This window comes from Salvelinus sp. IW2-2015, linkage group LG4p (genome assembly GCF_002910315.2).
Source record: "Salvelinus sp. IW2-2015 linkage group LG4p, ASM291031v2, whole genome shotgun sequence".
In the NCBI taxonomy this organism is placed as follows: Eukaryota; Metazoa; Chordata; class Actinopteri; order Salmoniformes; family Salmonidae; genus Salvelinus; species Salvelinus sp. IW2-2015.
This window is the reverse complement of record NC_036841.1, coordinates 15,487,686-15,496,519: the sequence shown is the minus strand read 5'-3', so window position 1 is coordinate 15,496,519 and position 8,834 is coordinate 15,487,686. Positions and strand designations below refer to the sequence as shown.

Genomic DNA, 8,834 nt, shown 5'->3' with positions numbered 1-8,834 from the left:
TATGGAGTCATCCTGAGCTGCACAGCAGGTGTGAAGAGGTCTTTACAATGCAGTGATTTTGTGTGTGTGTGTGTGTGTGCGTGCATGCGTGTTGGGTAGAAACTCTATTTCCTACATTTCCTTGTGGCCAGGGTGGGGACGGGAAGCCCATGGTCATTTCCACCCTTTAGCCTGTCTGAGAAGGGCAAAGGTCACATTCGTCATAGCCATAAGCCTGCTCACTAACTGCTCTGACCTCTCACTCACTTTCTCTTTCTCACAACATACACACATATAAATCACATATTCATTCTCACTGTATTGTGAACCCACTTACAGTATCTCTTGCTCTCTAACATAAACATACAGGGACTTACACACTAACAAAGTCCCTCACAGGCAATTAAATCAAAGCCGGTCAGGTGTTTGTGTGTTGTGTGACCTCGTGACACGGTCATGGTGGCTTAGAGCCATGCTCTTCATGATGGAATATCCTCTCTGTACTCCCAGTACTGGTGGAATAGAATGGCGCTACTAGCCATAGAACTGCATGACCCATTCAAACACTTTGAAAATGTCTTTCCTTTCTACCTCCCTTGATGAACTCACGGATCTACCGCGACAGGATTGTTGAACGCTACCCATTCACCGATCCATCTGTGTTGGATCTGAGACGTACAAATAACTCTGCGACACAAACATGGATTTGGAAGGTAAATGCACTTTAATTACGATCCACACCTGCTGGCAGCCCCAGACGAATGGAAGGAGAGAGAGGACAAATAGAGCGAAGTAAAACAGCGACATTCAGAGGCAAACCACAGTACAAAAAAAACAATATCAATATGTACAACATATATACAACAGAGCTATTTTACACACAGGTATAAAAAAACATCTTACATCTTCGACAACCGCAGTGTGTTACAGAGACCGCACAGGCAACAGTGTCGTGTTTTAACTCAGTTCTCTCATGGTTCAAATGGACTGGGGTCAGGCTCTACTCTCTTGTCTAACCTTTCCCTCTTTTTAATCTAAAGGTTGAATTTATTGATTCTTTTTTTTCTCTTTTGCTCCTTCAGTCATTTTCTCTCTTTCTCCTGGCAACAGGCATGACGCTCTGTAATGCTTATCACACACACACACCTCAGACTGACACACAGAGACCAACACACACCTCACAGTGACACACACCTCACACAGACACACGCAGACACACACACACACAATAATTATACCACCGTTTATCCTTCAATAATTAATGTGGAAATGGACTAATTGGAATTAAAACCACTTTGCCCTTCCGTCCCGTCCCCTGTCGGTTGCTGCCGCCCAGAAGGCAACAGCGCAGGGCTGCAGTTCCTGTAGAGGTCCAGTTACAGATGTCGGTGACAGGCCTTCCAGGGCAGCCAGGGCAGCCAGGGCAGTGGGGTGCCTACAGAGGGACATTAAAACCTGGGGAATGGCTCACAGGGCTCCTCACAGTTGTTCCCGTCTACATGAGTCCCCATACAACACAGAGATACTCAGACACAGGCCAGACTAACTCAAAGGCCAACCCTCATAAGATTAGCTCCGGGGTCAGCAGTTCAGAAGGGCACGATGTAAAAAGTTCCCCGCCATGCTGTTTCTTGATGTTGGCAAGGTCGGGCCCCAAAATAGATCTGCTTAGCTACCTCGTAGGCCCAGCATTCTACAACAATAATTTATGCCATTTAGCAGATGACAATATCAGCTCACAAAAGATGAGGAGTCAACTCACAGAGGGATGGGTCGGGGTGAGGGCATCACCACAGGAACCTGTGCAACATGGCATGGCGCCGGGGGCCAGGGCCAGGGCCCGGTCAGAGAGAAGCGGGCGCAAAATAATAAAAGCCTCTAGACAGTTGAAAGGTCCAAAGGTCACACCTCCAGTTCCTGTTTGTCTGAGTAGTGGAAGCGGTTGAGCTTCTCCCTCTCACGGTTGGAGATGTCCTGTTTGGGGGCGTGGTTTAATGGTTTGAGTGCAGGGGAGGGGTGTGAGGGGGCCGGGGAGAGGGGCAGAGTGAGCTCAATCTCTTCGCAGAAGCGCGGTACAGGGACAGGGGTGTGGACGGTGGTGTTGGGGGTGAGAGGGGGCAGGAGGGGCGCGGGGCGGTCTAGGTTTCGGACGAGGGTGACAAACTCCCTCTGGTTGTTGATGCCCTCCTCCCGGGGCCCGCCCTGCGTCTTTTTCCGTCGTCGGTGGAGGCGGGAGAGGAGGAGGGCGCAGGCTGCGCAGCCGCACGCCGTTACTAACGCTGACATACCCACCAACACCATGTAGAGATTGACCACTCCATGACCCGGGTCTGACATGGCACCTAGTGAGAGACAGAGAGAGAGAGAGAGAGAGAGAAAGAGAGAGAGGGAGGCATGTTAGTTAGTTAACAAACACACCTGTACACACACATAATGTGAAGGGAAAAAATCTAATCTCCGTAGTCCCACTACGACTCACCTGGACAGTGTTGGCCATGACAAGGGTCCTTAAGGCTCGTGCACTCATTACCATAGTAACCCTCGGGGCAGGCACACGTGTACCCCCCGTCGGCGCTCTGACAGGGCACCCCCTGCTGACATGGGTTGGGATTGCACAGATCCACCACCATCTGGAAAATATTAACAAGATCAAAATATGTGAGGAGGATTCAGAAAACCAATGGGAAGATGATGAATCTGAGGATGGAGTCTGACCTCGCAGTACATCCCTGAGTAGCCCATGGGACAGCTACACAGCTCCGCCCTGCCCTCCTTGTCCACACACTGGCCTCCGTGCTGACAGGGGGTGCTATCACAGGGACTGGGGCCAGTCTGGCAGTGCTTCCCAGAGAAACCAGGTACACACAGGCAGTGTGAGCCTGACACAGAGTCCTCACAGTGACCTCCGTTTAGACACAAACCCTGGCAGCTGCTGTTCCCTACAGAACAGAGATAAATACAGATCAGTACACACACACGCACACACACACACATGCACACTGCCACACACGCACACTCGCACACACGCACATGCGCACATGAGTACATGCACACGTGAACACACAGGACCATCTTGCTCCATCCTTGACCTCATACTCACTGACGTCACAGTTAGGCACCGCCCAGCCTGGCAGGCAATCGCACAGGTATCCACCAATCAGATTACGGCAGGAGCGGGCATGGACACACACACCCATGTCACACTCGTTGGTGTCTGTGGAGAGAGATGGGAAGTAGAGAGAGAGAACACATCAATAAAAATCACTGGTGGGGTCTCAGGACAATCTTTAAGCTTGCACAAATGTACAGCAGCAGTCCTTTTGTAAGAGCCTGGCACAACTCACACATACAGAGAGCAATAAACCTCTAAAAAGAGAAACAGCAAACATGCTAGGCAACAATGACAAAGGCTGTGGTAACTGAAATGTCAGAGCAATTAAATTCAATTGAGCCAGAGGCTGTGTGTGCGCGCGCGTKTGTGTCTACACGTGTGTGTCTCATGTGTGTTTGTGTCTCTACGTGTGTGTCTCTATGTGTGTGTGTGTCTCTACGTGTGTGTGTGTCTCTACGTGTGTGTCTCTATGTGTGTGTCTCTATGTGTGTGTGTCCTCTACGTGTGTGTGCTCTATGTGTGTTGTCTCTACGTGTGTGTCTCTACGTGTGTGTCTCTATGTGTGTGTCTCTATGTGTGTGTCTCATATGTGTGTGTCTCTACGTGTGTGTGACTCTACATGTGTCTCTATGTGTGTGTGTCTCTACGTGTGTGTGTGTCCTCTACGTGTGTGTGTCTCTACGTGTGTGTCTCTACGTGTGTGTCTCTACGTTGTGTGTGTCTCTATGTGTGTGTCTCTAGTGTGTGTTTCTCTACGTGTGTCTCATGTGTGTGTCTCTACGTGTGTCTCTATGTGTGTGTGTCTCTACGGTGTGTGTCTCTACGTGTGGTGTGTCTCTATGTGTGTGTGTGTCTAGTGTTGTGTCTCTTACGTGTGTGTGTGTGTCCTCTATGTGTGTGTGTCTTATGTGTGTGTGTCTCTCTTTGTGTGTCTCTATGTGTGTGTCTTATTGTGGTGTGTTCTCTATGTGTGTGTCTCTATGTGTGTGTCTATATGTGTGTGTCTATCATGTGTGTGTCTCTATGGTGTGTCCTATATGTGTGTGTCTATATGTGTGTGTCTCTATGTGTGTCTCTACGTGTGTCTCTATGTGTGTTCTACGTGTCTCTTGTGTTCTACGTATGTCTCTATGTGGTTGTGTCTCATGTGTGTGTGTTCTCTACGTGTGTCTCTACGTGTGTCTCTATGTGTGTCTCTATGTGTGTGTGTCTCTATGTGTGTCCTCTAGTGTGGTGTGTCTCTATGTGTGTCTCTATGTGTGTCTCTATGTGTGTGTGTCTCTATATGTGTCTCTACTGTGTGTTCTCTACGTGGTGTCTCTATGTGTGTGTGTCTCTATGTGTGTCTCTATGTGTGTCTCTACGTGTGTCTCTATGTGTGTGTGTCTCTATGTGTGTGTCCTCTATGTGTGTCTCTACGTGTGTGTCTCTATGTGTGTGTCTCTATGTGTGTCTCTACTGTGTCTCTATGTGTGTGGTGTCTCTATGTGTGTGTGTCTCTATGTGTGTCTCTATGTGGTGTGTCTATTGTGTGTGCTCTTATGTGTGTGTCTCTATGTGTGTGTCTATGTGTGTCTCTACGTGTGTCTCTATGTGGTGTGTCCTTCTATGTGTGTGTCTCTATGTGTGTGTTCTATGTGGTGTGTCTCTATGTGTGTGTCTCTATGTGTGTGTTTTCTATGTGTGTCCTACGTGTGTCTCTATGTGTTGGTGTCTCTATGTGTGTGTGTCTCTATGTGTGTGTCTCTATGTGTGTTGTGTCTCTATGTGTGTGTGTCTCTATGTGGTGTGTCTCTATGTGTGTCTTGTTGTCTTCTATGTGTGTTCTACGTGTGTCTCTAGTGTGTGTCTCTATGTTGTGTCTCTATGTGTGTGTCTCTCGTGTGTGGTCCTCTATGTGGTGTTGTTCTATGTGTGTGTCTCTATGATGTGTCTCTATGTGTTGTGTCTCTACGTGTGTGTCTCTATGGTGTGTCTCTATGTGTGTGTGTCTCTACGTGTGTTCTATGTGTGTGTCTCTATGTGTGTGTCGTCTACGTGTGTGTTATGGTGTGTGTCTTTTGTGTGTCTCTATGTGTGTGTTCTCTATGTGTTGTGTCTCTACGTGTGTGGGTGTCTCTATGTGTGTGTCTCTATGTGTGTGTCTCTATGAGTGTGTCTCTATGTGTGTGTGTTCTACGTGTGTCTCTATGTGTGTGTCTCTAGTGTGTGTGTCTCTACGTGTGTGTCTCTATGTGTGTGTCTCTTTGTGTGTCTCTATGTTGTGTGTCTCTATGTGTTTGTGTCTCTACGTGTGTGTGTCTCTATGTGTGTGTCTCTATGTGTGTGGTTCTCTACGTGTGTGTCTCTATGTGTGTGTTGTCTCTTGTGTGTTGTGTCTCTATGTGTGTGTGTCTCTATGTGTGTGTGTCTCTATGTGTGTGTCTCTATGTGTGGTGTGTCTCTATGTGTGGTGTCCTCTATGTGTGTGTCTCTACGTGTGTGTCTCTACGTGTGTGCTCTATGTGTGTGTCTCTATGTGTGTGTCTCTATATGTTGTGTCTCTACGTGTGTGTGCTCTACATGTGTCTCTATGTGTGTGTGTCTCTACGTGTGTGTGTGTCTCTACGTGTGTGTGTCTCTATGTGTGTGTCTCTACGTGTGTGTCTCTACGTGAGTCTCTATGTGTGTGTGTCTCTACGTGTGTCTCTATGTGTGTGTCTCTATGTGTGTGTCTCTATGTGTGTTGTGTCTCTATTTGTGTGTCTCTACGTGTGTGTCTCTACGTGTGGTCTCTATGTGTGTGTCTCTTATGTGTGTGTCTCTATTATGTGTGTGTCTCTCGTGTGTGTGACTCTACATGTGTCTCTAATGTGTGTGTGTCTCTACGTGTGTGTGTTCTCTACGTGTGTGTGTCTCTATGTGTGTGTCTCTACGTGTGTGTCCTCACGTGTGTGTCTCTACGTGTGTGGTGTCTCTATGTGTGTGCTCTACGTGTGTGTTTCTCTACGTGTGTCTCTATGTTGTTGTCTCTATGTGGTGTCTCTACGTGTGTCTCTATGTGTGTGTGTCTCTACGTGTGTGTGTCTCTATGTGTGTGTGTCTCTATGTGTGTGTCTCTACGTGTGTGTGTGTGTGTGTCTCTATGTGTGTGTGTTCTATGTGTGTGTCTCTATGTGTGGTGTCTCTATGTGTGTGTGTCTCTATGTGTGTTCTCTATGTGTGTCTCTACGTGTGTCTCTATGTGTGTCTACGTATGTCTCTACGTGTGTTCTGTGTGTCTCTATGTTGTGTTCTCTATGTGTGTGTCTCTAGTGTGTCTATGTGTGGTTCTACGTGTGTCTCTACGTGTGTCTCTACGTGTGTCTCTATGTGTGTCTCTACGTATGTCTCTATGGTGTGTCTCTACGTGTGGTCTCTATGTGTGTGTGTCTCTATGTGTGTCTTACGTGTGTCTCTACTGTGTGTCTCTACGTGTGTCCTCTAGTGTGTCTCTACGTGTGTCTCTATGTGTGTCTCTACGTGTGTCTCTATGTGTCTCTAGTGTGTCTCTATGTGTGGTGTTCTCTATGTGTGTCTCTATGTGTGTCTCTATGTGTGTGTGTCTTATGTGTGTCTCTATGTGTGTCTCTATCTGTGTGTGTCTCTATGTGTGTCTCTATGTTGTGTTCTTCGTGTGTCTCTATGTGTGTGGTGTCTCTATGTGTGTCTGTATGTGTGTCTCTACGTGTGTCTCTATGTGTGTGTGTTCTCTATGTGTGTTCTCTATGTGGTTCTTACGTGTGTCTCTATGTGGTGTCTCATGTGTGTCTCTACGTGTTCTCTATGTGTGTGTGTCTCTCTAGTGTGTCTCTATGTGGTGTCTCTACGTGTGTTCTCTATGTGTGTGTGTCTCTATGTGTGTGTCTCTATGTGTGTCTCGTAGTGTGTGTCTCTATGTGTGTGTTCTCATGTGTGTGTCTCTATGTGTGTGTCTCTATGTGTGTGTCTCTATGTGTTGTCTCTATGTGTGTGTCTCTATGTGTGTCTCTACGTGTGTCTTCTATGTGTGTGTGTCTCCTATGTGTGTGTCTCTATGGTGTGTGTCTCTATGTGTTGTCTCTATGTGTGTGTCTCTATGTGTGTGTGTGTCTATGTTGTGTCTCTATGTGTGTGTCTCTATGTGTGTCTCTACGTGTGTCTCTACGTGTGTCTCTATGTGTGTCTCTATGTGTGTCTCTACGTGTGTGTCTCTATGTGTGTGTGTCTCTATGTGTGTGTCTCTATGAGTGTGTCTCTATGTGCTGTGTGTCTCTACGTTGGTCTCTATGTGTGTGTCTATGTGTGTGTGTCTCTACGTGTGTGTCTCTATGTGTGTGTCTCTTTGTGTGTCTCTATGTTGGTGTCTCTATGTGTGTGTGTCTCTACGTGTGTCTATGTGTGTGTCTCTATGTGTGTGTCTCTATGTGTGTATGTGTCTCTATGTGTGTGTCTCTACGTGTGTGTGTCTCTAGTGGTGGTGTCTCTACGTTGTGTGTCTCTACGTTTGTGTGTCTCTACGTGTGTGTGTGTGTGTCTTGTGTTCTAGTGTGTGTGTATATCTGTGTGTGTGTGTGGTGTGTGTGTGTCTCTACTGTTGTGTCTCTACGTGTGTCTCTACGTGTGTGTGTGTGTGTGTGTCTTGTTCTCACGTGTGTTATGTTGTTTGGTGTTCTCTAGTGTGTGTCTTCTACGTGTGTCTCTACGTGTGTCTCTACGTGTGTCTCTACGTGTGTCTCTACGTGTGTCTCTACGTGTGTCTCTACGTGTGTCTCACGTGTGTCCTACGTGTGTCTGTGTATGGACGTCTCATCTCTACACGAGACCCAGGGACCTGAACCACTCCAGTGGCTATAGAAGTACTTGTGTCTCTGTCACCTCTACCAGACTCCAGAGTGTTGGAGCTGAGAGAGGTCTCTGACAGCAGGGGGTGAGGGGTGTGACACCACAATCAGGAGCAGGAAGCAGTCAGGTAATAGAAACCCTGCTGCTGTCAGACCCATAAGGATTGTACACCAGGGGTGAGAAAGAGCAGAGAGACCGGGAGCGTTGACCTCCGTAGGAACAGCCTGAAGGCAGGGATTGTCACTGATTCAGACAGTGAAGACTGGGAAGACTCAGAGACAGAGAGGAACTATGTCAAGTATATTCTCAAGTATAGTGTGTGTACTGAGTCTGTTTTTCCAGATTGGGGTCAGATTTTTGGGAACTCTATCCTGTGGGTCGGAGCTAAAGCCTGGGCTGTGGGTGTGTGGGTGTGTGTGTGTGTGTGTGTGTGTGTGTGTGTGTGTGTGTGTGTGGTGTGTGTGTGTGTGTGTGTGTGTGTGTGTGTTGTGTGGTGTGTGTGTGTGTGTGTGTGGTTGAGTGCAAACAAGTGAATGTGAGCAATGTACCGCGCGCTATGAAGTGGAACTGTAGGGGATCAGGTGTCAGTGTGACATATCACTACAACACAGAGGTCTATAAGGAGACTGTCATCCTGAAATATGTCTCCACGGACCTTATGAGCCCCAAGCCGTGTGTGTGTGTGTGTGGTGTGCGTGTGTGTGTGTGTGTGTGTGGTGTGTGTGTGTGTGTGTGTGTGTTGTGTGTGTGTGTGTGTGTGTGTGTGTGTGTGGTGTGTGTGTGTGTGGTGTGTGTGTGTGTGTGTTTGCGTGCCTACCCCCTACTGAAGTATCATCTGTCCATTAAAACTAATATGCATCAGGGCTTTGGGGATTTCTTCTCAATACGAGAGTACTGGGTC

The 8,834-nt window shown here is 47.6% G+C and overlaps 1 pseudogene; it reads right to left on the bottom strand.

The window, feature by feature from the left end:
• Positions 1 to 680: 680 nt before the first annotated feature.
• The window catches only part of LOC111957284 (protein jagged-1b-like), a 60,121-nt pseudogene continuing 51,967 nt past the window's right edge, over positions 681 to 8,834 (bottom strand).